We start from the raw sequence: 27277 nt of genomic DNA, 5'->3' as shown, positions 1-27277 counted from the left end.
TATTAAACCCGGGTTCTGCCAGTCATGGTAACTCTGGGTATATGTCAACACATCTAAAGCTGAAGAGTAAATGCGAATATCACAGTGAGCTACATTGTATGTACTTTCTTGTCTGCGATTAGTTTACGACTACTATGCGGCAGCTGACGGCTTATACCACTGTTTTTCTAGTGTACGATAACCAATGAAGGTTAAACCAACACTTAAAAACACATTACGATGCCTTAAGTTGTCAGTTTTATACGATAACCCTGTGTTTTTGACGTTAACATGCACGCGCCAAACGAAAACGAGGTCACTCTGTATTCTTAGTTATCCTTCCTATTGCCATAGTGTTGTGGATTACGTATGATATTTTGTTCCCTGAGGCGTTCCGCTTGGTTCTCGTTTTGTATAATTGAACGTCCTATCAGAAACTAGTGTCAAAATGGAAAAAGGATAGCCTCATTGTTTTATCATTATTTTTATTATTGTTATTTATCTATTAATTGTTCATAGTCATTTTTGTTTTCTTGAGAAAGCGAAAACTCTTGCTCTTTTTCAAGTGAGTTAAATGTCATCCTAATACACCAGTAGTTATAATTTCATAATTACGAAAAATGAAGAATTAAAATAATTGTTAAGAAACATTTTGACTTCGCGCCACAAAAGTGTATCGTATAACCTGTTATTTTCGTGTGAATTATTGTTTTTTCGATTTGAGGGACATTGCTATGATCGTAGAAATGAAATCCGCAAAATTTTGAGAAGCAATCAAACCATGACAGCCAGAATGCGAAAATGTAATTTTCTTGTTTTTGACTAAAATTACGAACTTCTGATTAGCGGAAATAACTGACAAGACAGTACATAAGTATAGATATCGGGTTTTCTGTTATGGTAAATACGTTTATACTGCTGTAAAATATATTTTCTATCCAAAATGATCAAATCAGGTAATTAAAACAAGCCACACAATCTGTTTTGTTTGGCGCCAAATTACCCGACGGAACCAATATGAATATGCCCGCTTTTGGTGCTCATTTCGTAAATCTGGGACATACATCCTTTTTAATCATGACATAGTATGTGGTTTTGTCTAACGATAAATTAGTCTGTGGATATAGGGGTATAGAATTCATATTGCTATAACGGTCGGTGTTAAACAGAGGCTTGCTATCTGATACAGACTTGGACCCAAACACATAGATGATAAACACAACGTCTAAGCTTTGCCAGACCATCCAAGGTTGTTAGTTTCAAGCTGCGGCAAGCTGTAGGGTTTCAAATAAATATTCCATAAGCTCATCGATGATGTAATTGGCAAAATGTTCAATGCTTCCTACTTAAATATTTCTTTAAACGCACATGTACAACCCGAAGGAAAAATTGCTAAGTCTTTAAAAGATTCCAAATACAAAGTTAATTTGGCATACCGGTGCTTCATGCGTCGCCTTAAACATCACATGTAAATGTCAGTTGTAGCCACGGGTGGTATTCTACAACGTGATCTAATGCCAAATGAATAACGCGTACCTGGAGTATAAGTTGCCAGCATATTTTTTTTATAAACCCGTTGGTGAGAGCAGAATTACCGGGCCGTCACTATGACTTATACCAAACACAATTCTTATACTCGATTATGCTGATATTCTACATGTTTCTCAAATACACTCTTTTATAACTCATGTTAAGGTGATATAAGAGGGGGTGGGCGGTGTTGTTGTTTGTTGTTTCTTTTTCTTCTTTGATTCGAGGCTATGATTTGTTTTTGTGATGTGATAACGTGTGTCTAAATTTGATCAATGCGTTAATTTAGTGTTAACGATTTTTTTGGCAGATCTGAAAAACGTGACGCGGAGATTTTCACCACCTTTATTCCGGACCGCATGTGATTGTTACCTATAGATGAATGTATATGACCGTCGATTTAGCGATTAAAGATGCTCCACCGCTGTCAAATCATAATTTTTCACTATCAAAAACAGGAGCAGACATTTTAGTATTTGTCTTCATTTACAAAAGTTACTACCTTTACACCAGTACCATCATTGAAATATTTGAACTTCTAATTTTATTTCAAGCTAAAATATAAAAAAAAAAATTAATTGCATCCCGAAAAAATCCGTGGCATTATATCCTATATGGAATGAAGTACTGATTGCCCTTGCAACAAGGGCAAGATATTTTTTTATATTATGTTTTGTGTTAATAAGACATATATATACATGATTATAGACATATATATGCATGATTAAACAACGATCAATGTTCAAATGATGAATATCATTTATGCTCTGTCGGCGGTGGATCATCTTTAATGAAGGAATGATCTAAAATTACGTTGATCATATACTGAAGATCATGTTACTACAGATGAAAAACTGATGCATCGTTAAACCGATAGAATTAAGTATCATTTGATGACATGCTATGGATAGCCAGGATGGAATTATCATGTAACGGTGTAGTGTGTGATTCGAACTCGATACCTAGAAGGTATCATTCGATCACCACTATCAATTGATAACAAGATATAATTGACGTGAGTTTTTTAATCATATCTACATGTAAATTTGCAAATATTCCCAAAAAGAAGTAAATGTGAAACGAAAGTAATAGTCTTCGTGCCACCTAAGAACGTATACGTTTAATTTCATTTCATAGAGTTTTGATGATATTAATATTAGGTTTCATGATTTTTGGGAGGGACATAACAATGAAAAGAATTGATCAATAACACGGCCATAATTTGATTAGGCTAAACATTCGTCATCCTAGAAACGGATTAAAGAGAATTGAATCACTCTTTAACAAGTTCTTTCTTTAATGAAATGTGTTCAAAATGAAGCAGTCGTGACTGGCCCAGTGGTACTAAGTTGTCGTCACCAGTCGGAACATCTGCCAGTGGTCTCCGACGCTCCATATTACCCGCCAGTCGTGCGTGGCCGTGTGTTTAACATACACTAGCGTCACGTCTATGCTAGATGATAGCACCGATTCCTCCATTGAATTTTCAAGACATTTGATTTATTTCACCAAACAAAATCTCATGAGACAAAGGTTATTGATTTCCGGGGGAAACAGTGGAAAAGTCTTCTGCAGACCGAACCCACTTTGATTACATCGACTATCATGTGGGTTCATAACTTACGCCACTAGGCTAATGTATGTGATGAACCATTGAATTTACAAAACTCGAACGATATCTGTTTTGCACTAGGCCTAAATTCGTACATTACAATGTCTGCCCATTAACCTTCACCTTGTCTGTACTTTGGGAACTAGAAGTCAAATATATAACGGAATTAGAATGTTGGGGTATCACTACAATAAACCACACATCTCTTGTCTTGTGTAATGTTTCTGGTTAAACCAGCTAGAAAGCATGCATTCAAAATGTTCTAAATTAGACACTTGTACTGAGTCTACGTCATCCACGTTCATTACTTGATTGTATCTGTTAAGCTTTTGTATGTAACATTCGCATGGTCCGATTTGAAAATGAACTCATTCCGCTAACATAGTTTCGCACAGTTTTATTCCACACGCCTTGTTGCTCTAATTATACTGTTAATGTCTGATTTGAAAGTTCACCATTACTCGGTTATCACCTAGTTCTGTATTTGGCGTGCTGTACTCCCCTTTGTGTCAGTTATCGCTGTGATTCCGCCGAGGGAGATGTGTGTATTTTCTTTCTTTCGAGGTTCAGTTGTATTATCCTTTTCATCCTCCTGCAATATCCGAGTAAAGCTATTCATTTCAGTCGGTTATTTTTAACTCAACTCATATAACGGCTTTGTTATGGTGATATTTGTGTATGTTGATTTTTTATGTTTTGTTTTCTTTTCCTTTTTTTTTCTTTTTTTTTATTTGTGTGTATCGGAGATAGAAACGGATTTTTTATTGTGTATGGGAGATGGGAAGAGATATTGTTGTTTTACAAGGTCTTTAGCGACGACCAAAGATTTGGACTAAATATTATTATATTGGATAAAATGTACTTTTTATATTTATAATAATTTCATACCCGTGCTTGCGTATCCTCTTGCTTTAACATCTCATATTGTCATTTCCATGCGAATCACACATATCATATTTATATCACGACAGAGTAAACACAATTACATAAACCATGAAGTGATCAATTCTGCTTTTGAATGACTCCATATTTGGCTGATGTAAGCTATTTAGATGTTGTTTATTCCGCACGCGCACGTTACTACGGCTTAAAAACCTGATTCAGTATAAATTGCTAAGATCAGTATTATCTTAAATTTCCAAAAAATGGAAGTGTGAAGTAGAGAAATGGAGAAAAAAAAACAGCGATTTATTTTGAATGTCAGATCATTTCTAGCGAGAATACTTACATAAGACCGTACCAGCACTACCTAAACAAAAACCATTTATATACTCGCTATGTACGTAAGTCTAGTTATAATATGTCTAAGATATCTGGGTAATCTTAGCTCGAATTCCCATCAGGTTTTAATGTAGATAATACCAGAGACTTTTATCAAATAGCCTTGACTAGTCCATGTGTATTGTACCTATGAGAAAGGCCATAACGTGATCGACTTGACGGCTTCACCAGGACAAATTCCTCAAAGTGTCCTTATAATGGCATTATGAAAGCAAATTAATGTAATTTGTATCAACGTCCCGTACGTTTTTTCTGCAAAATGCCATTAAAAAGTGGGAGTCATTTCTTTACACCCCTATAATACCTCCTAACATCAAGTGTATGTATAGATAATGCTTATATCGAAATGTTAATTAACACTATCTGTATAGTTTAAAACATTATTAGTTTTACAACACTAGATATGTTTCATTTTCTGTGCATGTAAAATCAGGTAAGATAATGCTATAATTGTTTTATTATATTGATGAACTGAAACTCTGGAAGACCTTTGTTATGGTTTTATTGACAAACGTGTGAAGTAGAACAAACGAATAACAAACATAATGAAATAAAAAAGTGATATAAGAAATGATAGCGTTAATGTGGATGAATTTTCTAGTGTAAGAACATATTTGATTTTAAACATATTTTTATTGTCGTAAATTATTGACAACAGGGATTGGACACAAGTTTTGCCAACTTAGTAACGTCCTCTCCCGAATACATAATATGAATATATACATAATGGACAGCAATGAAGACAATACATATACATAATATGAATCAAAATTTTCTATTTTAAGAATGAAGGAGAAAAGGGAAATATAGAGGAGTATAGGAGAGGAGAATAGTTATTTATTAAGTTGTAATTATTTGTAAAAGTGATAATTGTATCCATAGTTATCTGATTGGCTGGGAAACACCGATCGGTTACTTCCTTAAAAACGTTGTCCATTATACACATTCCATAGAAAACATTGCACTGAAGATCCACTCGAAGCCATTCCTTTCCTTGAAAATCTTTTAACTACACCAGCCAGCAGATACAACTAATTTATACTGTTGACATATGTATAACATGTAATCTATTAATCAACTAAGATACGGGGTAGATATAGGAAATGGGGTAGGATGCTCATATTGTCAAAACCTGCCAGTACTATCAATATAAATTTGGACTGCCTTTGCAATATTAAGGTTAGCATCATTTTCTAAAGCTGCATCTCCTCTTAGTGATGTATCTAATGTGATGTCACCGGGGTCCAATGTTTAATAATGTCTGTCGTATAATGTGATATTTTGGGCATGTAAGTGTGATAAGAGTCTTCGCACGTGAATCCACACTCACATCGTGCTGAAGGCAAAAGATTGGATCTGAAAAGATCGTAATTTAAAGTACTTGCTCTATTTCTTAATCTACAGTGGAGAATATTAAGCCGTCTAGTACCAAAATTTAGAAAACACAAATCGGTTTCAGGAAGGAAAGATTTACTTAAATTTGATTTGAAGGTATCTAAAGTTGGAGAATTTCTAATAGATATATCTAAATTATTCCAAAGAGAAGAAGTTGAAGGAAAGAAGGAGTTTAATGTGCGTTGGAGTCTATAACGATGTTGCCTCACGTCCCGGAAATTTCTTAAGTCATAGTTTGTCAGGACACCGATGTTTTCTGGTAATATATTACATAAATATGAGGGAGCTATGTTGTGTTTAATATTATAAAACAGGGTTAATTTTCTTATCTCTCTCCGTTTAGATAATGGAAGCCATCCAATTTCTTTATAAATAAACTCTGTTTTGGTATATATTGGTAGTCCTGTAATAATACGGGCGGCATCAAGTTGTAAATTTTCAAGATTATTAGAATTTGTGACACCACAATTATCCCAAACTTCACATGCATACTCTAAAATAGGTCTTATATATGTTAAATACATTTTTTCTAAAATTTCTCTGCTTAGTAGAAATTTCAATTTACGAAGTGTTGCTATATATTTCGAAACCTTCTTAATAATTTCATCTATGTGTTCAGACCATTTAGCATCGCTACTTAAAATTACTCCTAAGTGTTTGTGTTTGTGTGTGATTTCTATTACTGTATTGTTGAATGTAAAAAGTGGCTGGTAAGGGAGATTTGAAAGAGATACTAATATAATTTCTGTCTTTTTGGGGTTGAAGGACATAAGCCAGTCATTTGACCATTTTTCTAATGTTTTAAAATCAGTATTTACAACACGTGTAATATCTTCTAAATGTTTTGAAGAATATGATAACGAGGTGTCGTCTGCAAAGAGACGACATAGTGAAATTAGTTCGTTTGAAATATCATTTATATAAATAAGAAAAAATAGAGGACCTAGGACAGAACCCTGTGGTACACCAGCATTTGTATTTTTCAAAGAAGAATTTGATGTATTTATAAAAAACAGACTGTTTTCTATACGACAAATAATTAGCTATCCAGGTAGGTAAGTTTCCATTTAGTCCATATTGTTGAAGTTTGTATAAGAGGCCTTTATTCCAAACTCTATCAAAGGCTTTGGAAAAATCGCAAAAAAAACAAAAGCTATGTGTTCATGATTTTCTAAAGACAGCAACATGGAATGATATAATTCTATTAGCTGATGTGTGCAAGAGTATTTTGGTAGAAATCCTGATTGTAACTTGTAAATAATATTATTTTGGTTGAAAAAATTGTAAATATGTTTGTATACTAAACGCTCAAAGATTTTTCCAATACAACTTAGTAATGAAATTGGTCTGTAATTAGATACAATGTGTTTATCACCACCCTTGAATATAGGTATAACATTTGCTATTTTCAAACTTTCGGGATAGGAACAGGTTTGAAGGGACGCATTAAATAGGATAGATAAAGGTAGGGCAATCTCGTTCATAATCAATTTCAACATTCTATGACTTATTCCGTTAGGACCGGTTGCTTTATTTATACTTAAAATGCTTAAAATATCTTTCACTTCATCGGGTGTTATAACCATATCGGTGAGTGTGGAGGCAGTTTGTGTATTAAATGTAGGTAGGTGTTTGCCTTGGTCATCTATTGTCGATATGGATGTAAAGTAATCGTTTAAAAGGTTGCATTTTTGTGTGTCGTCAGAAGTAAAATTCGATGAATGTTCACAATATAGGGGAGATATATCGGTGTTTTTTTCCCTTTAAGTAAGAGTTTAAGTAATTTCCAGTATGTTTTGGGGTCAGAATTGGATCTGTCAATAAGGTTATCTACGTTTTCGAAAAATATTTCCTTGGCACGTTTGATCATATTATTAACTTTGTTTCGTGCTTTCTTGTATTTCGATATGTTGAGATTAGTGTTGTGTTTTATCATTGTATGTTTTAATCTGTTTCGTATACGTATTTGTTTTCTAATGTTGTTGTTAAACCATGGTCTGTCGTGTTTGCGTATGTGCACTAATTTAGAAGGTATACACATATCCATAGCCATCCTAATATTATCAGTTAAGAAGTTACACATGTCATTTACATCACTACACGAGTCAGACTGTCAGAACATGTCGTCAGAGAACTGCTTCCAAAATGAATTTAAACAATAAATACATTTCAACCAATAGACCGAATCTTACCAAGTTATCAAATAGGAGTATCACAGATATGTTTGTTTTATTACCAAGTTATATTTCGAATACATGAAAACATGGAATGTGTAGAAGAAGAATTTGATATACAAAACAAACTAGTAATTTCCTTAATTGGGTAGAGAGATAGGCTATGTTATACATAAAGATTCATCTTCATCGGCACGTGTGCTTATGTTGTGTGGCACACTGCTGGCACATACATGGGCGTGTCACTCTAAACTTGGCGGTTTGATAAACTGAATCCCATGTTTATTTTGTGTAAACATGGAAATTTATCTATTTTAAATCAATATTGGTTATTATCTTCATATAAGTGTACAGTAGCTAATTATAATGACTATAATGTATATTACGTCATCAGAATTTGCTTAGTTACACAATGTTTGGGATGGCGATGTCACCTTATTTCAAGGATACTTGACGTGGCACTTTGTGTGCACACGTGATAAGTGGCTTTGTCGTTGTCAGTACTGAACTAATAGGAATCGACAGGCGGGAATGAGGCTTTGTTTTCAAGGTGTTATCCATTGTCAATGGCAAGTTACGTTCAGCGCGGAAATGCAGTTGACATCCACATAACGATGTCATTAATTAAGAGGGTATGTTCAGACAGTGAGTGAGAGGTGGTGTGCTGCATCATATACACCAGCCAGTTATCGATTTTAAACTGGATCTATTCAACTTTAATCCTTGCTGGACAAAGGTGTCCGAATCAATGCCTCTGGTCATCATCGTGAGAGGCATATTGATGACATAATCAGTACCAAATGTACAGTAAACGGTATAAGATATAACTGAAATAAAATGTATTTCTTCTCTTAAATATCAGATTCTATTTCATTAGGGCCAATTATTATTTTCATTCTCGGATTTTCATGCATTTTATCATTAATGTAGAATAATTTGTATCAAACCGGATGGCGAACTCTGCGTTATCTGTAAAAGTCCTCTATGAAGTACACAAATGTCCTATATTTGTTGAAGTCCTATCAGAACTCACCGGAATGGGAGCAACAAAAAATACTTTACAAAGTAGTCACATGAACCTTTTATTTAAAAAGAGAATATTTTTTTCAAACATGCATGGCAGAAGTACTGAGATTTCTATTTTAAACTTTAACCAGCTTTAATTTCGATCGTTTCGACTGAGTGTTCGTTTTTGCACCATATGAATCAGATCTCAATGAAATTAACATTCGTTGTGAAAATCCTAATTTTCAATCGAGCATCAGTAATTAAGATTACTGATTAGTTCACCAATTTTTCATAATAGTTATTAACAAATCTGTACTTTAAAATTTCCTGAGCCAATTTGAGTGTTAATGAAATAAAGTTATGGAAGGATTGGAGCCGTAATTCATTCGGTCGATCTCATATTCATCACTACAAATCATATCAGGCACAGCAGCATAAGGTTCCGTTAACCGGATTGTGCGGCCGGTCATGAAGGCGAAGGCAACCAGGCAAAATAGCGGCAATCATTGGGGCACACGGCCTTACCTTTATCTGTACTATACAGTGAAATGTAAGAGGTCGAGAGATGTCTTCGTGTATTCAAAATAAATGAGCAGGGCAATGTTTCTTGTATTGGCATAATTACTGTTAGAAATTGTTTGACTGGAGGGAGTTTCGATCCTTATTAGTACCTGTTCAATAAACGGACAGCGCAAAACAGATTATTTGCGGTAATGGTCAGATTCGATAGAAATAACCCTCATCATTAGAAAATATTGCCTCTATACGAAATGACACGGGTCCGGCTTAATGAGATGATACGGCATGTATGTAAGTATCGGCGAACCCGCAAGCGGGTCGTCCGCACTTGTGAGGTTCGCCGAACAACAGAGACAGAACTATGCTTTGACGTATTAGACAAATTGCCATTTCTAAAAAACATCTACACGGAAAAGGAGATTAGTAGCAGGAAATCATTTTGATTGTTTCTCTTTTATATGTCAGATTTAACGCACAAGGAGGGGATTGTATAGCTCCTAACCATAACAGATAAAAGACAGAAGTCAATATATTGTTTTTATTGTTAATGAAATTACCATTCCTTTCCTCAGAAATCACACCTATTGCTTATGCAAGCTCCAAGCAAGCCGTAGTTTATGGAAGAGTTGTCTTCCCTTGTGTCCTGTTAGATATATATTGTATACAGTCAATGTCCCTTTTCCAGTGTTTGTTAGTCCCAGTAGACAAACACTAAGTTAACATTAGTACCCCTATTTAAAGTCCCCAGCGAATGATTGCAATGATCGACTACGTATTATGATATTTTATTATCTTTTACCTGTTATTTTCTACAATCATTTGTTTGATATACCTCCCCTGATAACGCTTATTGGTTTTGTATTAAATTACGTTTTCTCATTTAAAGGACTTTCCTATGTGTACCCGAAGCCTTGAAATACCAAAGCCATAAACAAGGTACAGCAATTCATATTTTAAGTTGATTTATTATCTGTCAGAGCCATGGAAGGGCGTGCCAAAATTCCCGAGTACATAACATAAAAGCTTAAGAAACTAGAAAAAGTACCTCGAACTACGGTCAGTGCTTGACAACCACGTGTATTTCGAAATCGCAACCCAAAGTATCAAAGTATTTATCACTAGACTACTGTAGGCCAATGGTTGGTATAGCACCTAACGTAAAACAATATTCAGTAATATTCATATTATATGTTGTATATGGACACTGTATATGTACTTCTGTTCTCATTCTCTCTCTATATATAAATAGTTTAAAATGTCATAGTTAAATTTGTGTATTCTGTCTATGCATATTACAGAATGTTCAATTTTGCGGTTAGGTTAATCATTCTGAAGTCATTATTTTTTACTTGAGTCGTTTCCTCGGGAAAGTATGACGTTTCACTCATTAAAACATGACGTCAACATCGATACCTTCCCACAAATAACTCGCAAATAACTCTGTATTATGAAAATACGGAATAAAGCTCACGATAATCTATCTGAACTTGGTATTTCAAGGTGAATACCAAGTAGAAACAGATCATAAATGCTCTTACTGCGATGATAGATAAATGTCACAAACGCCCATTTAATTCCACAAATATACCACGTACAAATTCCCCGACAGAGCACTCGGCCTAGAGTGTTGTTCCACCGTTTTGGAGTAGCCATTAGAGACCCCCGTGTCCAGACGTATGTTTCTAACATCCTGGATTTCTGAGAGCTGCAAAAGGCTATTGAGACTGGCAAGGTCTGTCCTTCAGTGAGGACAACAATGGCCGCCGTAGAGGCAAGAGTTGTTTACCGAATTGAGCACCCTCCAGACGTCCATTGTCAGGCAGATCTCATCCAATTTCGACGAATCATGAATCCGTTCCGTAACGTACAATATCGCTGGTAGGGATAGTTGCACCATCGTATATACACGGTCGTTCCTCGTGCCCGGATCCCGCCAATTAGATTAGAATGTTCGCAATATGGCATATATGATACAATGACTTCAATTATCTATACAGTATATATATAATATACAGTCCACATGTTCCGTTGGTCTCACAAGACATTTAGAAATAACCTCAGGAAATTCCTTGAACAAGTTTGTTTTCTTTGCTACTCATGAGGCGTTTCTCATGAAGTAAGTCAAAAATACAAAATCGTGTGCATAACAAATCCTGCATATCCATATATTAAAATAGTGTTATATACATGCTTAATATGCATCTCAAAACCTATGTCATTTCTTTTACATGCATATGCTTCACATTGTCTCCTAGTTCAATAAATGGCAGTAAAAGCACTTCTTGAAGACATGGTTATACATGTACAATGTATATATACGCATTGTTGTATTATTAACTTCCACGCGTTTTGTCTGCCGAACGACACCATCCGACATGTTATCTATTATAGATAGTGCACTTTTATTATAAATCTGCATGACAGTCACCGTCAGATATAATTAAAACATCACTTTCAATCTTCGAACTCCGTTTCGCATGTAGGATATACGAATATTGATTATTTTTCAGCGTGGTGTACTATAGCTTGGGGTATTATAAAGATATTAATCAGATTTATCTGTGTTTTGAAAAATATTTAAATGCCACCGGTGAATAATTCTGAATTCGATATCTATCTCTGCACTACTTGTACGTCGCCTCGGGGTTTTTAAGAGATTTCCATCTTTTTTGTTTTGTTTTTTAAATCTTCAATATTTTATCAACTAACACTGACAAATAGTAACTTGTGTGTGATTCAGCTTATATATATATACTAACATTATATATGTGTTGCTTTGCTTACTCCGTAAGGCACAATGTCAAATATGGTATTGATTGTCACTTCAAAACTATCGCAGTTCTTCTGTGAAATTATATATCATCCTATCCTCTTCCGTCGTAGTGTTTTAGAACAACTTTCACCGTTGTATTTGTCTTGTTAGCTTGTCATCTGTCTCCTGATGTCGTGGAATGGGTACATGCACGCCATCTTTATGCGCCATACAAGTCTGACCATATCAGCCTCAATGCAGAAATTGACATCAGCAGTCGTGTTTACGGCATGCAAACACGCCTCGTCCCCATCATTGAATGTGTTTAGATGTGACATTATTTTACCTAATGTCTTCGACTACTTTTATATATGGTCTGTTAAAGTGAATTGGAAAACCATGCGAAACACAAAATACACTTTGTTATTAATACTGAACACTTTATAATACATGTCAATGGTTAAATACAAAGTTGTTGCTCAGCAATGAACGATAATTGGACATTCACCCGGAAAAAAACCACATTGCGACTATAGTACGTGTTGACTATGTAAATACAATTAAAAGCGATATGATCGGTAGTTCTACAGACTAATGTACCTATACGTATTTCACATCACTGATGTTTTATCATCAACTTAAATTGCTAACTGGTACATGTACTTATCAATTCTCACTCATATAATATTTTCTTTAATGAATAAATCATTTTATGATTTTTCTAACACATTAAAACGTTTCATTTCTTTGTCATCTCTGATATATTTGGGGAATTTCATTTCTTTGTCATCTCTGATATATTTGGGGGGAATTTCAATTCATTTGTACAAATTTATCACGTACAAAGATTGGCTGTCTCACTGGGTACCTGCCAAACTAGCGGAAAGGGTCGCAAGACATAATGATTAAAAAATATATCAATTTTTAGTATACAATAGTTAGCACCATCAGAGTCATACGTAGAAAACTTGTCTTATTCGTCTTTGACAACGAAAACGATCTCAATGCTTTGCAACACTGTTGTTACAATTATTGTCAACAATTGCTTTTCTGTTGATTGAATTACCTTACCAGTTTGTCAAGTACATGTAATACAAAGTATTTTGTTTCCTTCGCCTGTAAATCCATCGGTCATGTCTCTGATATGATTGAATTATTTTTTAAGCATCTCCATGTCATGTGGTGTTCCATGTTTACGTTTAAAATATTTCTACGTCAGACGGTTTTTTTCTGACTTGGATTGCACTTTCGAGTGTAATGACCAAAGCAAGAGTTCTCTGCCAAAACCTCTTGATTTCTGACATCCCGAAATTCAATTTATTCACCATAGTATTGAATAAAAGTGCGGTTTCCTGATACGTCAGGGCTATTTAATACTGTTAAACATGGTTAAACGTTCGAAGGGTATCTCGGGACTATCAATTCAAGCAGGTTTTGTTGCAAGGAAACGTAATGAAATTCTGTTTTGACAAAATAAGATCTTTCTTTTGATTTGATCGGACTTAATTAGATTAGTGCAGTATTTCAGACCAATCGCATAAAAATGTCCGTGCAACGTTAAAGGTCAACTACCTTTCCGGAGCAAAACATAAATGCTGCTTAAAGGCATCTATAGCATCAGAAAATATATACCGATGACCTAAGATGAGGTGACAACACCAAAATTATGCAAGATTTCCTGCGTAATATACGGTATGATAACAGTGGAGAGTCATTTCACTGTTTTGTCGTCTGGTGCAGTGAGAGTCAACTACCGCGCGGTATTTAGGACGACAGCGGGGAACAAAAAACGACCCGCGTTATAAAAATTAAGATCTTATTTATTTTAATAGAATTGTTCAGAAATTGATGATACGTGTAGTATTAACGGTTTTAAAGAACTTTTGAGACTCTACAAAATTATCGATCTGGTTTTACATTCCCATTTTAAAAATTAAAAGCCGTTTCGGAAAGGTAGTGGGCCTTAAATGAAAAAAAGGATTGATTTTCACGAGCGGCATTACATGTTATGATCTTCCGTCGGCTCATGTATCGATGTTGTATCACGAAAGCAAAGGTGGTATAGGAAAATTATAATCTACAAAAAAGATTTATTGTATATGATTTCACGGACCACCTGGGGTAATACTTTTACCTGGAATCCTTTACCATACCTGCAATGTTATTACTACGGTATCTACTTCCTACATCTATTAGGTAAAGTGCATGGAATGTGTGTGTAACGCGTTGTCATAAAACATATTATGGAGTTAAATTGGAGTCCCAAACGCGATTTCAGATTGATGGGACCGATCAGATTTTAATTCGATGTCCGTCGTCGGTTTATGGATACGGTTCGCGTTTTGTGTGTCATGTGATTTGTCATGTAAGGTAAGGAGAGGAAGGCTTGTGAACGTGATTCATTTCCTTATCAGGCACGTGGTTAATGACTGGATGCAAAAGGGGACAATATTATGTGTAATAGATTGACATGAGTCATTGAGATCTACCCGTCCATGTGGAAACATGCTTTGCGCGTATGACGCACCTTGCTGAATGCATGTCAATTGTTAAGACTGCATGAAATCCTAAATAAGAAAAAAACTAGTAATAATTAAGGAATTATGGTTCATCAGTGATACTTACATTATTGATTACAAACACAGAAGACAATCAATCACGTTGGATATATAAATATATGTATTTAGTATATCCACAATCACAATTTAGATAAACTATGTTTTAGCAATTAGTGAATTTATAAAAGCGTAATTTAAATTACTCAAATGGCATACAGAAAAAAAAATTACCGAAAAAATGTTTTTTTTTCTGGTGTGGGAAATGTCAAAATCGCTTATCTGAGTACGTTTGCAAAATATCATTCAGGTAAATCATGCATGTAATTTGATAAATATTACATACCTATGTTTTTTACACTCCTTTTTTTAAATCGTCTTCATTTTAAATGTTAATGTTAACCAAACTAATGCGTAAATGCATAGAACCAAACTTTTGAAAAAAAAGAGGAAAAAGTTGGGGGTTTTTTTTGCCACAAAATGAAATGCAATTGAAGTATAAAGAAAACGGGTTTTGACACTTCCCGTGAAATAATGTCAAGGGATATTATGTATTCGTCACTGTCAATTCCGCCTATATATCATTGTTATATCTATGAACATTTCTAACCAGGCGAGAAAGTAACTGCTGTCTAATTCGACAAAATTTCAACACATTTTGTTCTTTTTGTTTATAAGAAATATTAATTATCCTGATACGAGAATTTCAGGCGACATTTTTGGTAATGATAAAGATGAAAACGGCAGCTGAAGTGATACGGTAGTGAGTAAATACTTGTTTCACAAATTGAGGCATTTGACGATTATGAATATATTGTCATAGAAAATGGTAAATAATTTTCTTCCTGTGTACAAAAATAATTTAACAATAGAAGATGACTACAACACTGACGAAAATTTATGTCCCTTGGGTGCATCACTAAAACTACAAAATACTAACGAAATGTTTATGGACAAATATACATACATGTTTATTGTTTTAATAACAAATGACATTGAAGCTTTGAATATTAGATATGAGTAATAGGTGGTTTGCCTTAATCAATTCACACTAATAGTATAAGTTTATTCAATGAGATGTCAGCGAAGATTAATCTCTCATTAACCTTTATACTATATCAGTTAAAATTTCATCTCATAATCATCTGCCATCAGAAATAATAAAATTATACAAATTATATCTACTCCAATTGTCAAATCATTGTAGCATTCTATTGATGAATAACCGACAAAATAAAACGGTATGTTAATTAATCTCTCCCATCACATTCTCGCGTCCGTAAACTACTAATTTCCGGTCTTCGAGTTACTGATATAATACGGTTTGGCTTTGATATTGGAAGCGAAACGAAAATTATTCAATTATGGATTCAATTGCATTTAATAAATAAATACTGTTTTATACATTATGAAGCACAGTAATACCGAAATCAGTCGCTGTGTGGTCGGGATAAATGTTCATATCTGAAACTCAGACAGACTGATTTATCGCTCCACCGGGCAACGGAACTAAAATGTTTTCAATGTTGCAGATAGAATGTTCGCGCGTAGAGCCGGTCAGATCCAATCCTCCTCTCGTTTAACCTGAAACTTAACCCGAATAGTCTGTTAACGTGGTTACTTTAGGGCGATCTTCATGTCTGTCTTATGTCTGACTACTAGTAAGGCAGTCATTAGCCAGGCAAAATACAGACTGGGACTAGGTCTTACATCACTATACAGTTACACCACGCCGAACGTATTGACCCAGTCACCAAACGTACGTCTGGACATCGCAGTGATAACTTTCATATAATGTAAAAGGAAATCATCTTGAAAATAGACTTTCACTTCTAAACAAGTGTGGCCTTGATGGATTGTTTGGGTCTGGTTTTTACAATTAAAGACTATAGTCAGCAGTATCAATGTCGCAGTGCCCAACATATGCTTACATCACCACACATACATACATCATTGGTACAAAGACATACTACGGTCAAATTGTGAGTGTGAATAATACAAAAAATACTATCATTGACATAACAAACCGAAAGCGTGTATCTCCATACACTGACTGGTTGCTAAACACCGTTTGCAGTGAAGCACCGTTTAGCCCTTTTTTTAATACGATAGATGTTGATGGATAGAACATTGAAGATATTTAATTAAATAGATGAATCAGAACGAATCATCTTCTTACAATGGAGTAATAGAATGTAACATATTCATAATTAAAAGATGCTATCTTCCCGACACACACATTGTAGATCTAAAGAGACTTCTTTATTCCATGTATAGTTCATTACCACTTGCAAAACCATCTGAAACAGAAAGACGTTGATGAGAGGAGAAAAGGAAACTCGTGTTTAAGTCGTAAAATTCAGTGTTTCAATCTGTACAGAATCATGTGGATAGCTTCTCGTGTTTCTCCTTCTGTTTACAGAGAGACATGATGGATTGGTCATATTTATAGAACGGTTATATTATAATCAAAGGCGCCCCGAGGAACTTCATACCCATAGCAATTACAAAAGACAATCGCTGATAAAACATGTAAATTTGTTAAAGCGGAACATCAATAGTTGGTTTACCTATCTTACTTCATCATTTTCACAAACATATTTCGTTATAAAAATAATTAGTCTGGTCACTAGAATTTTTTTTGTAATTATGACTAGAATTTTTTTGTAATTATGACAGAAATGTGGCATCAGTTTAGAATAATAAAGTTTTGTCTTGTAGTAGGTGTGTTCATTTGTCTGAGTTGATGTTTTCCAGACGAGCAATTACCTCTTTTTCCATATATTTAAGCGTACCTCAGTTACGATTAACACCCGTTATTTAAATGTTTCGATTTCCGTCGTCCTCAGTGATGTTAGCACCCAGGTATTGATATATGACGACGGCTTAGATGAAACTATAAACAGTATTACTTAGCATTAACAATTGCAAAATATCAATTAGAAGTGACAAAACATTCATAATTTGATAATTCGAAGATCGCGTTTGACAGATATGACTAATTTGAGTTCTATAAGCTTTCTCCGTCTATCCAATTGCATCTTTTCAAAGTTATCTTCCCTACTGTGTAGTAATCGATCGTGACGTGATTATTTTGTGAACGAAACTTGTTTTTCGTGCACCATTTGAATGATTTTATGTGGTGACAATAAGAATTGATTCCAATCGAACTGTTAAATAGTGTAACGTTTGAGTTACTGACTTAGTAGATGTATGGAACACAACCCGGGTTACAAACATATGATAGATCAAGCTATATTTTCAACATAATAAAATTGTACTTTAAGTGTTCGTTAATGAGGAGCTTCTTAACTCATAGGTTAAAACATTTACCATTCAATCAGAAATGCATTTCATCCACAATTAACCAAGTAGCGTATATTTACAGTTTACATAGCAATAAGAAAACCCCAACCACTCGTATTATTTCTTTCCAAACAATTCGGGAAATGTAAATTCATCTTATTCCATCGAAAAAGATTTTATTTACCGCAAACGTTTATGATACATTTGTATGTACAATCGTATTCTCCTATACATAAGAAATGGGACTATGGGACCCATGGCTCAAGAAATCGTATCCTGTTTGAATAATGAACTGGGCAATCGACCAGACTGCACTAGGTGTACACACTACACCTGACCACAAGTATTTGTGAACTACATACAGCTTTAAATCGCCATTGCACTGAATCAGAACATCTTATGGTAAAAAGAATATATCACACTCAAGTCAGTATTTTACTTCGTTTAGACGTAATTGCATATTTCAGGTTTCTCGGTAGGGGTTCTGAACTGTACATTTCACTATACGCTACTGGTTGTTGGTTCCTACGTCACAGTAATCCAAAAAGACATAGTTATGGCGTATGTTTGGCAGGCTTGTCTAACCAGATGAGAACCAGAGCCTTTTCTTTATGACCACTTCAGCACGTGAACATACACAAGGCATTTTTAGGAATTAAAATTCCGTAAGAAAATGAATCATTTCTACACAAAAACAAAAACTGTTCGTCTTAGATTAGAAGTAATAATGATATTTAAATAAATGATAAATTATTCAAATATCTCATGTATTGGTACTAATTGCCATCATTATATTATAATCGTTTACACTTGCACGTGAACAGAAATCCATAAGAGTGCACTACAGAGACGGTACGCCTTATTTATTAGAGGCCATTCGACGGGGACATATTGATTAACGTTGCATTTTTCTTTAATCAAATGTTATTTTGAATTAATTATTGAGTAAAGATTGTGAATAAGATAAATGATGATCGATTTGTTACTTTGTTTCTGTACATGAACAGAGGAATGTTGTAATTTTGGTGTGGAATTTATCGACCCGACCAGATAGCCATCAATGACCCCACAATGAACTCTAAATGGAATTGTCCTGCCAATTTGCGTTTGTTTGTAGACTGTAAGAGACAAATTTGTCGCCTCTCATTGAGTTATTGGGAAAGTTATATATGGGGACTGGTCAACTAATGTCGCGGTAAGGCTATTGGTCAAGTTATTGACCACACTGCCAAACACGTCTTCATTTTGTCATCAGATTCATAACATAGAGAAATACTGACGCTTGTGAAATAGTCTGCAATGATGGCCAGCTACAGTACCTGCCGCGTCTTTACGTAATATCTAGCTATATATGTGCACCAGAAACAGGACACATACACAGGTAATTGCTGTATTTGGTGTGTGTAAGTGGGGTAGATACAGGAAGTTGCCAAAAAATGACAATTTCAAACCAAGAATAACATCAACACAATAGTTCGTAAATTTGAAGGTATATTGCTATAATGAAATATTCCCGTGGTAAAGACATTGATCAAATATTACCAACAATGATATACATTTACTCGTTTCAATACACTAGAGTCGAGTTACAGCATGGTTGACAAACCAACATAAAAGATAATAATACAATCACATGAGCTGTGCCGTAAAACCTTATCATATTTCATGTTCAAATCAATGGAATATATGATTTAAGGTCCTAAGTCATAGAGTTATGCAATTTTGAGGTGTATTGTGAAATTCTATAATAACTGTCTATACACATCTGTATTTTATTTGTAGTAATGTTTTTGTTTGAAGCTTTGTTTTCTCTACACCTTTTATCCGTAGGATGGCAAATTGCTATAAAAAGGTATATATTAGAATATTTGAATCATAACTAATCTTACATATCAGTTTATTACCTAAACATTTTCTATATAAGGTATCATATTTACAGTGCTTCATTTTCAAATATCGATCATTTAGGAATACACGTACTTTAGATAGAACAGGATCACTCAGTACATAGAAATTCTGTGTCTATCTAACATTATCGCCCAAGAGTACAGTATATGTTTATTATATGTATAATTGTCTTGCTATGAAGCGACTACCAATATTGAATAACATCTTTTTATGTGGCTTTCCATATTTCTAACCAATATACAACTCTGAATTCGTTTGAATTATGCGACAGAATGGCACTTTCTTTATGCATATCTCGTTGATTTTCCCGAAATGTTATGGTAAACAGAGGCATCCTGACTTTCTGCTAACTTGTTTTTGTCTACAGCTAAACAGTTTCTTGTGATGAATTCGGTAAATATTTATCGGCTTTCCTTTGTAATTTGGAGCTATTTATAGGTACACTGTCAGCCAAATTAATGTCGCCTTAACTCGAGGCGAGAAAGGTCAAGGTGATCGAGGTATTTTATTGAGGGCTTAGCAGACAAGTTTGATGGTCGTGTCGAAGATAGAAATAGTCGTCGGTCAGTGAAGTCACGTGCTCAGATAGAATGTGTTGGCGGCTGTATCACGTTTGCGATATGTCATTGTTAACGTAAAACCACAGTGGTTAATTCTTACGTGCTCACGTTTGTATATATCGGGCCCAAAATTAGTGCATCCCCATAAAACCCCTGTGTATATCTCCCGGTGAGAACGTTCGATTGTACCATGGCCTTGTGTTACCCTTGACTACTTGACGTAGGACGGTATTGTGTTTACCAGAGTCACTAGAGCTGCACTTGTGTATCACTGTTAATAGATAATGCGATGACTGAGTGCTTAGAATGTCCTGACATTAAATTACTATCCCTCACCTTTGGGGTACAAGTGTGAACCCACAAAGGGCAGTTGCAGGCACTGACCCTAGGTAGATACAATTGTCTCCTAGTAGTATGGTATCCCTTTATCTTCTACAACTGTCACATCTACTGCTGGTAAAAAACGATTAACCCAATAAATTAAACAGAATATGCATGATCGCATCCTTCTTTATTCTGCATCCCTTTCAATTTTATGGTCAGGATTACTGCTATGTAAAGGTCATATACTTCGTGAGTGAAAATATGGCTACTCATCTTCTATACCAACGAACACCCGAATTTCTAATTACGACCATGTAATTTAGCAATTGTTATGAAAATGATGACATTTGATTTTTCAAGAATTACACAATTCTCACAAGCTTTATTTTGTATACATGTACTTTACGATTATTTCTGAATGCTTCATTACATACTGGCCAATATGACTAAATGCAGTGCACAGTGTACCTTCTCCGTTTTTGACCTAAAACAAAATTGCCAATAACCTCATTAATATGGAGCTGACTTTGCTAAATCTAGACAAATTCTATAGCAATAAAATGAACATTTATCGTCAAACTTGTTACATGAATGACGTCGCTGGAGGATTTCAGGCTATTGATCGTCTCAGTCTTCTACCGCTCAATGTCTGAACTACAATCTTCATCATAAAACCGAAAATGTATTATGGTAGACAATGGGGGCAGAACATAAAAAGTAGGCTTTCAAACAATTACCCACGACAGAAATAAATATAAAATGTATACTGTTCTGAGAGAAACGAGGTATCCACGTACGAGATACACTATTTGGTTGTTTACTCGTTTCACCTTCCCGATGCCAGATTCGTTCATTGTTCCTTGCATTGTTTTCTTGCTGTCTTAATTATTCCATCTTAACATACAACTATCCAAAAAACAAACCGACGTCATACGCATAACTCACACCATACAATGCCTAGCTATGCAGCAGCATTGTAGTGCTAAGCGCTCAGCTACTCAATCTGCTGGGAAGTGTGAACTGATACTCAGCCAAATACTAGTTGTCCCATTCTGTCGTAAATATATTTAATGTTACATTCTATGTATTAAAGCCGATCGTTAGCTTCCTCCTGTCTGTGTAAATCACACAATACAAAATCAGGTATAACGTTGTTTTCTATACTTTCTGCAACATATAAACAAACAAATACATTTTGGATATAATGTAACGTAACTTGTAGTACAATTGTTATGATAATGGTCATAAAATAAATCACGATGTATTTTTAGAATCTTTCGAATGACAAACGAGGTGACATTTTGAGTTCGAACGTCTCACACCAGGGCGGATGTTTTATAGCTGGTATGTCAGGGACCGTTTATGTAAGACCAGCACACTGCAATTCTACGTACAGCTCTATAGCGTGCACGTTTACCCCGTTGTTATTACGTACGGCCATGTCTATGTAAAACCGTTACATTCTCAGACTTCAAGACGGACTACAGTGGACGCTCAACGATTTTGAATTCATATCGACTGGCACAGGCCAATTTAGTACACAGACCTTGTCTGTCTATGGACTAGAAAACTGTATGATCTACCAATGTATGAGAAATATCGCTTTTCCGTCGTATGTGGGGTGTATATCGTTGACTGTGCATACAAAAACTGAAAGAGTTTTGGAATTCTGGTTGTCACCTTGTCATAATCAATGAACAGAGGACATACTTAGTACGCCGAATCGTACTATATCAAACAGTGTGAGTGGCTAAGTGGATACATTCCTCAACACACAGTACCGTAGTTTAATGGAGAACTGCTCCCCTTCTCCGAATACCGTAAGTATAAACTGCAAACATGTTTTGATCTACATTGCATCGCTGCTTACATTGTTGTGTTATAGATTAGTCCTTTAAAGCTGTTGCCGAAGTGATCATCCACAGTTCAAGAATTGTTAAGAAATGTCATGGCAATAACTCGTTGGTTATATTTACCTATACAAATACGTTTTGAAAATAAATATCAATATTACTTCTCTCATGAATCTGCAAACAAGATGATACTGTCAATGCATTATATTGTGATTTATTTTGCATCAAATGTTATGATAGATTTATTTCATGAATTGCTTAAATTACGTTTGTACATATATAACATAACAATGATGACTGAAAATAGAAGTAATCTGTTTAAGCCGTTTCTCTATGGATAAGGTGTAGAAAAGTCAAAGGTTATTATGAAACGTATGTCTTATTTGTAACTGTACTTTTCGTGTAGCCAATATGAGTTCGCCAAGTTATGGTAAAATAATCCCCTTTATAAGTTCTTGTACATTTGATTATTACTGGGCACGGAATGTGTTGATGAGCCTTTGGTTTCAGACAGATTCGTGCAGAGAAAGTGTTCCCGAGCCGGAGCCTTTTTTTATTTTTCTAAGTTGTCGTGCTTTTGAGCCTCCTCTCAGCGTGTTCTTGTCATATTGATTGCGTTCTGTGATTGTGAGAATTATCTCTTTGAAGAAAGATGATGTTCCTGCTCGAGTGTAAAAGGTTTAGAAAATATTAAATGGTTTTGTTCCTTTACACGACTGGGTTCATTTCCTTCAACACTCTGATAGTTGCACTAGGATCTCCTCATGAATGACCTGTTTTACGGGAATAATATTTTTTTTGTGTCTAAGGTTTGACAAGAATAATATCTCTATGTCTGAAAAATAGCCCAATTATAACGAAATTAGAAATATTACTATGCATTGGCCACGCGAGACTTCAATGAACTCAATGACGTCCTTCAAAGATGCATTGCCTTTGATTTAAAAGATATCGTGTGTTTATGTGTTTATTAATATGCCTTTGAACGCTATATTTATACTATGATTGTAAGAGAATTACTTTATAAAATCGATATTTCCTAGTTTTATATCAGCAAGGAAACAATACCGTGATGAAAAATCGAAGGTCATTTCTTAATCAACATATCACTTTGCCTGATATGGGAGGGGGGATCGACGTTTATATTCGATCATCGATCATGGCCCAATATAATATTCAGCATGTAGTTAAATATATGCGATTTGAATATATGTAAAATAAACAATAGTATGTGAATATACCGCACTGAATAATGCTAAGGATTTAATGATTTGATTTTTTTTTTTTTTTTTTAAAGAAATCGGTTTGTGGTCACCTCCACTGTAGTCCATTAGTCTCGAAGCTTTACAACCGCATTCGGCTTAAAGGGGCCGCGGTGGCCGATGGTTTAAGATGTCCCTACATATCGCAAGTTGGAATCCCAAGTGGGGTAAAAGCCGAGTACTGAGTGCTGGTCGGTGTTTTTCTCTGGTTGATCCAGCTTTACTTCACTAACTAGCCTGGCATGTCCTTAAATGACCATGGCTGTTAACAGGACGTTTTAAAACGTTTAACTAATAAAACCCAAACCGAAAGCTTAAGTTTTCCATAGCCATTTATAATTGTATATATATGCATATGGACATGATGGTAACTATCAGAAAATCTTTGCACAAAACAATATATCATCATGATAATATTGTTCCAATGTAAAAAAACCTAGATACTGTATTAGGCTTTCAAAATGTTTTGACAGGTATAAACGTTTTGACAGTTATAAACTGTATAGGGTACAGTAAATGGATACTATAGCAATGGTAGGGATGTAAATCTAGATACATGTACATCGACATTAGAATCAACCAGACATACTGCACCAGTACTATAGAATGTCTTATATATGCAATATTCAAAACATGTACATTGAATAACGTAAAAATGGAGGGAACTCGTTAAGTTACATTTTTGTTCAATTATCAATGGATGATTATCAAAAATGTAGTCACACATGCAGGAGTAAAGTAGTAGTCAAAAACTGAACCCAGCCACCTTCTTGCCGAGGTCTTAACGCGAACTTTTTCCTTAAAACATAGAATCATTTCTCTTAAACATTCACTTTTACAGAACATTAACAGAACCTTGAAATTCGACTTTTAAAACGTAATCACTGATTGATGAATGCAACTTGGTAAACAGACAAGGTGAACCGATATCCTATTTTAAGATTTGTGTATCTTATGTCGAGTTTCGACTTTAGTTGTTTTGAAAACGAGGGGGAAACATTTGGCATTAACCCTAGGGAAACATTCAAATCAAGAAATAAAAAGGTGTTTGACAGCCATGTCTAGAGTGAAAGTCGGCCACGGTAGTTAGAAAGTATTTGAAAATGTTGTCGATCACACCCAATTTACCAAAAACACAGGCTACGGGCGTCATGTTTGGAGGAGAATTAAGACATTAACTGGGTTGATTAATGAGTAGAGAATCTAACCATTCGCCACTCCTGCGAGAATCCAACTTAAGAATGTCTTTTTGGGCGCCATGTGGCAAGAATTCGTCGCAAAGGGTTTTTGTTGGGTTGAAAATGAAGAAAAAAATTTAAAGTGATTGCCAGTATATTTGGATTAGGTAGTCGGTACTGTGGTGAGGTTACAGGTACTGCATATGCCATAGTGCCTGGACTGCCTGACCTTCCGCTATAAATCTAGTGATCGGTTTTTGCAACAATTTTGCGGAATAATTTGAACAAAAATGCCTTAAAACTGCTTAATTTAATGTTCGTATGTATGATATATTTGGTTCCAGGAACATTTTATCACATAAAAGAATATGAAATGTATAATCTCTAACTTTTTTATTTTCACGAACTGTACAGTGGCACATGAAATCATACAAAATATTCCAGATAGCATAACTGGCTCATCTTCCTTTGAAATAAGTTTAAGAAACAATCAATATATAGTTCTTCAATTGAAGTAATTGGCTGTTCTTATTCAGGTCTTTCTTTCTTATGATATTCATGCTGCAAAGCAATAAAAATTTCTATAGCTATCTACGCAATGATAACAATAGTGAATACTTTCCCACAGGCACATTACATTTGGACAGTGAAATAATATACTTACTCCGAAATTACAAGAAATAATCGAAAACATTGAATGCATTGGACTTCAACAAATCATTGCAATTTATACAGATATCTAAAGTATATTTCAAGTTTATTCAATGATTATACAAAAGCCCTCAAGTTAATAAGCACATGCAATGGATTCAGTTGATCTTAAGGTGATGCTAAAACGCATGTATTTATAAATGTTGTAGAAAGTGGATGCAGATCGAGCAAGTCATTATTTAAATGTCAAAGAGTAACAATGGTGTTCGAAATGTTTCTTTTTTCCGAATGGGATTAAATATTAAGGACTTCATTTGTTTCTTTATCGTTTTTGACAACGCCTGTGGGGAAGATTTTTGTTTTTTTGCTCTGGCCGAATCACATATGTTGTCCATAAAAAAACATTTTATATCTACGTTTACTAAGAACTTCAGATTTAGTGATCTCGACAACAATGTAATGGAACGACCGCATGGTTTTCTCTTTGTCGACACAATGTGACTGGGCGAGTTGTACTTTTTGTTGTCTTTTGTAACATTCTTCAGTTGAACACTCCGTTTCAATGGATAGTTAATGAACAATAAACATTACAAAACGATAAAAACAACTATACGATAGTCTTCCGAACCTCATCAATGAATGACGACAAACAACGTATCACAGACAGACAGGACAGTCACTTTGTATTGTATTGTGTTATATTGACGTTACTGTCAAACTAGGGTATAAGAATAATTCTAAAAAGCCGCAAAGAAGAGTATCTTGAATATTTAATAATTACAGTATCATTTTGGTTGTAATAGATTTGTCTTTAAAGTATCATTTTAAATCCTTGTATATGCATGCTTTGCATTTTTTGCCAAGAATAAAGCAAACACACCCGCATATTACATTTCAAATTTGTTGTCACTATTCCACGTGAACAGTTCTGGTGTGAATTTACTCTGTTACCTTTATACCAACGACTTTTGGCATTTCTATTTATGTACTTTATTCTGACGCACAAGAATACATCGATCGTAAACTAGGTCGAGACCCATATTCCGTATGCATGAATTTTGTTTTTGATTTTGTTTTATTTTTGCTCTATTCGAAGGATTATCTTATTTATATTAACGAAGAAAACAAACTGTTCGTAACCCTAAAATACAAGAGTTACACGTAATATTTCCAGCCAAACTTGAAAAGTAAGAATGCGTCATTGTCGGAATGTTTTTTTCCACTCCTGCATTGATGGATCCACCTGAAACATGTGATGTTACTCAATGCAATAAGTCCCTTTGCCATCTCACACCTACCATTAATGATTATGCACGTGCTTAAACAACAAACAGAACATTTATCGGCTTGGGCTTAGATGTTTTTGTTTTTCTTTTACCTGACTGACAATAAAGTTATAAACAAGTTATTAGATATCAAATACTATGGAA

At 34.7% G+C, this 27277-nt stretch overlaps 1 protein-coding gene across 9 annotated transcripts in view; it reads left to right on the top strand.

Annotated features, from left to right (window-relative positions):
* The window catches only part of LOC138333346 (fibroblast growth factor receptor-like 1), a 203464-nt gene that overhangs the window by 63902 nt on the left and 112285 nt on the right, over positions 1-27277 (top strand). For 2 of the 9 annotated variants that reach the window (XM_069281675.1, XM_069281665.1), the window contains exon 1: positions 22264-22723. The exons of 1 other annotated variant lie outside the window; for it this stretch is intronic. The gene's annotated coding sequence lies outside the window, so the exon portion shown is untranslated. Of the gene's footprint in view, positions 1-22258; positions 22724-27277 lie in introns of those variants that run through there. 6 more of the 9 variants (XM_069281673.1, XM_069281676.1, XM_069281671.1 and 3 more) reach the window with 6 other exon arrangements.

Source organism: Argopecten irradians, chromosome 10 (assembly GCF_041381155.1).
Source record: "Argopecten irradians isolate NY chromosome 10, Ai_NY, whole genome shotgun sequence".
Taxonomy (NCBI): domain Eukaryota; kingdom Metazoa; phylum Mollusca; class Bivalvia; order Pectinida; family Pectinidae; genus Argopecten; species Argopecten irradians.
Note: the sequence above shows the minus strand (reverse complement) of the source record. Positions and strands in the feature narration are given on the sequence as shown.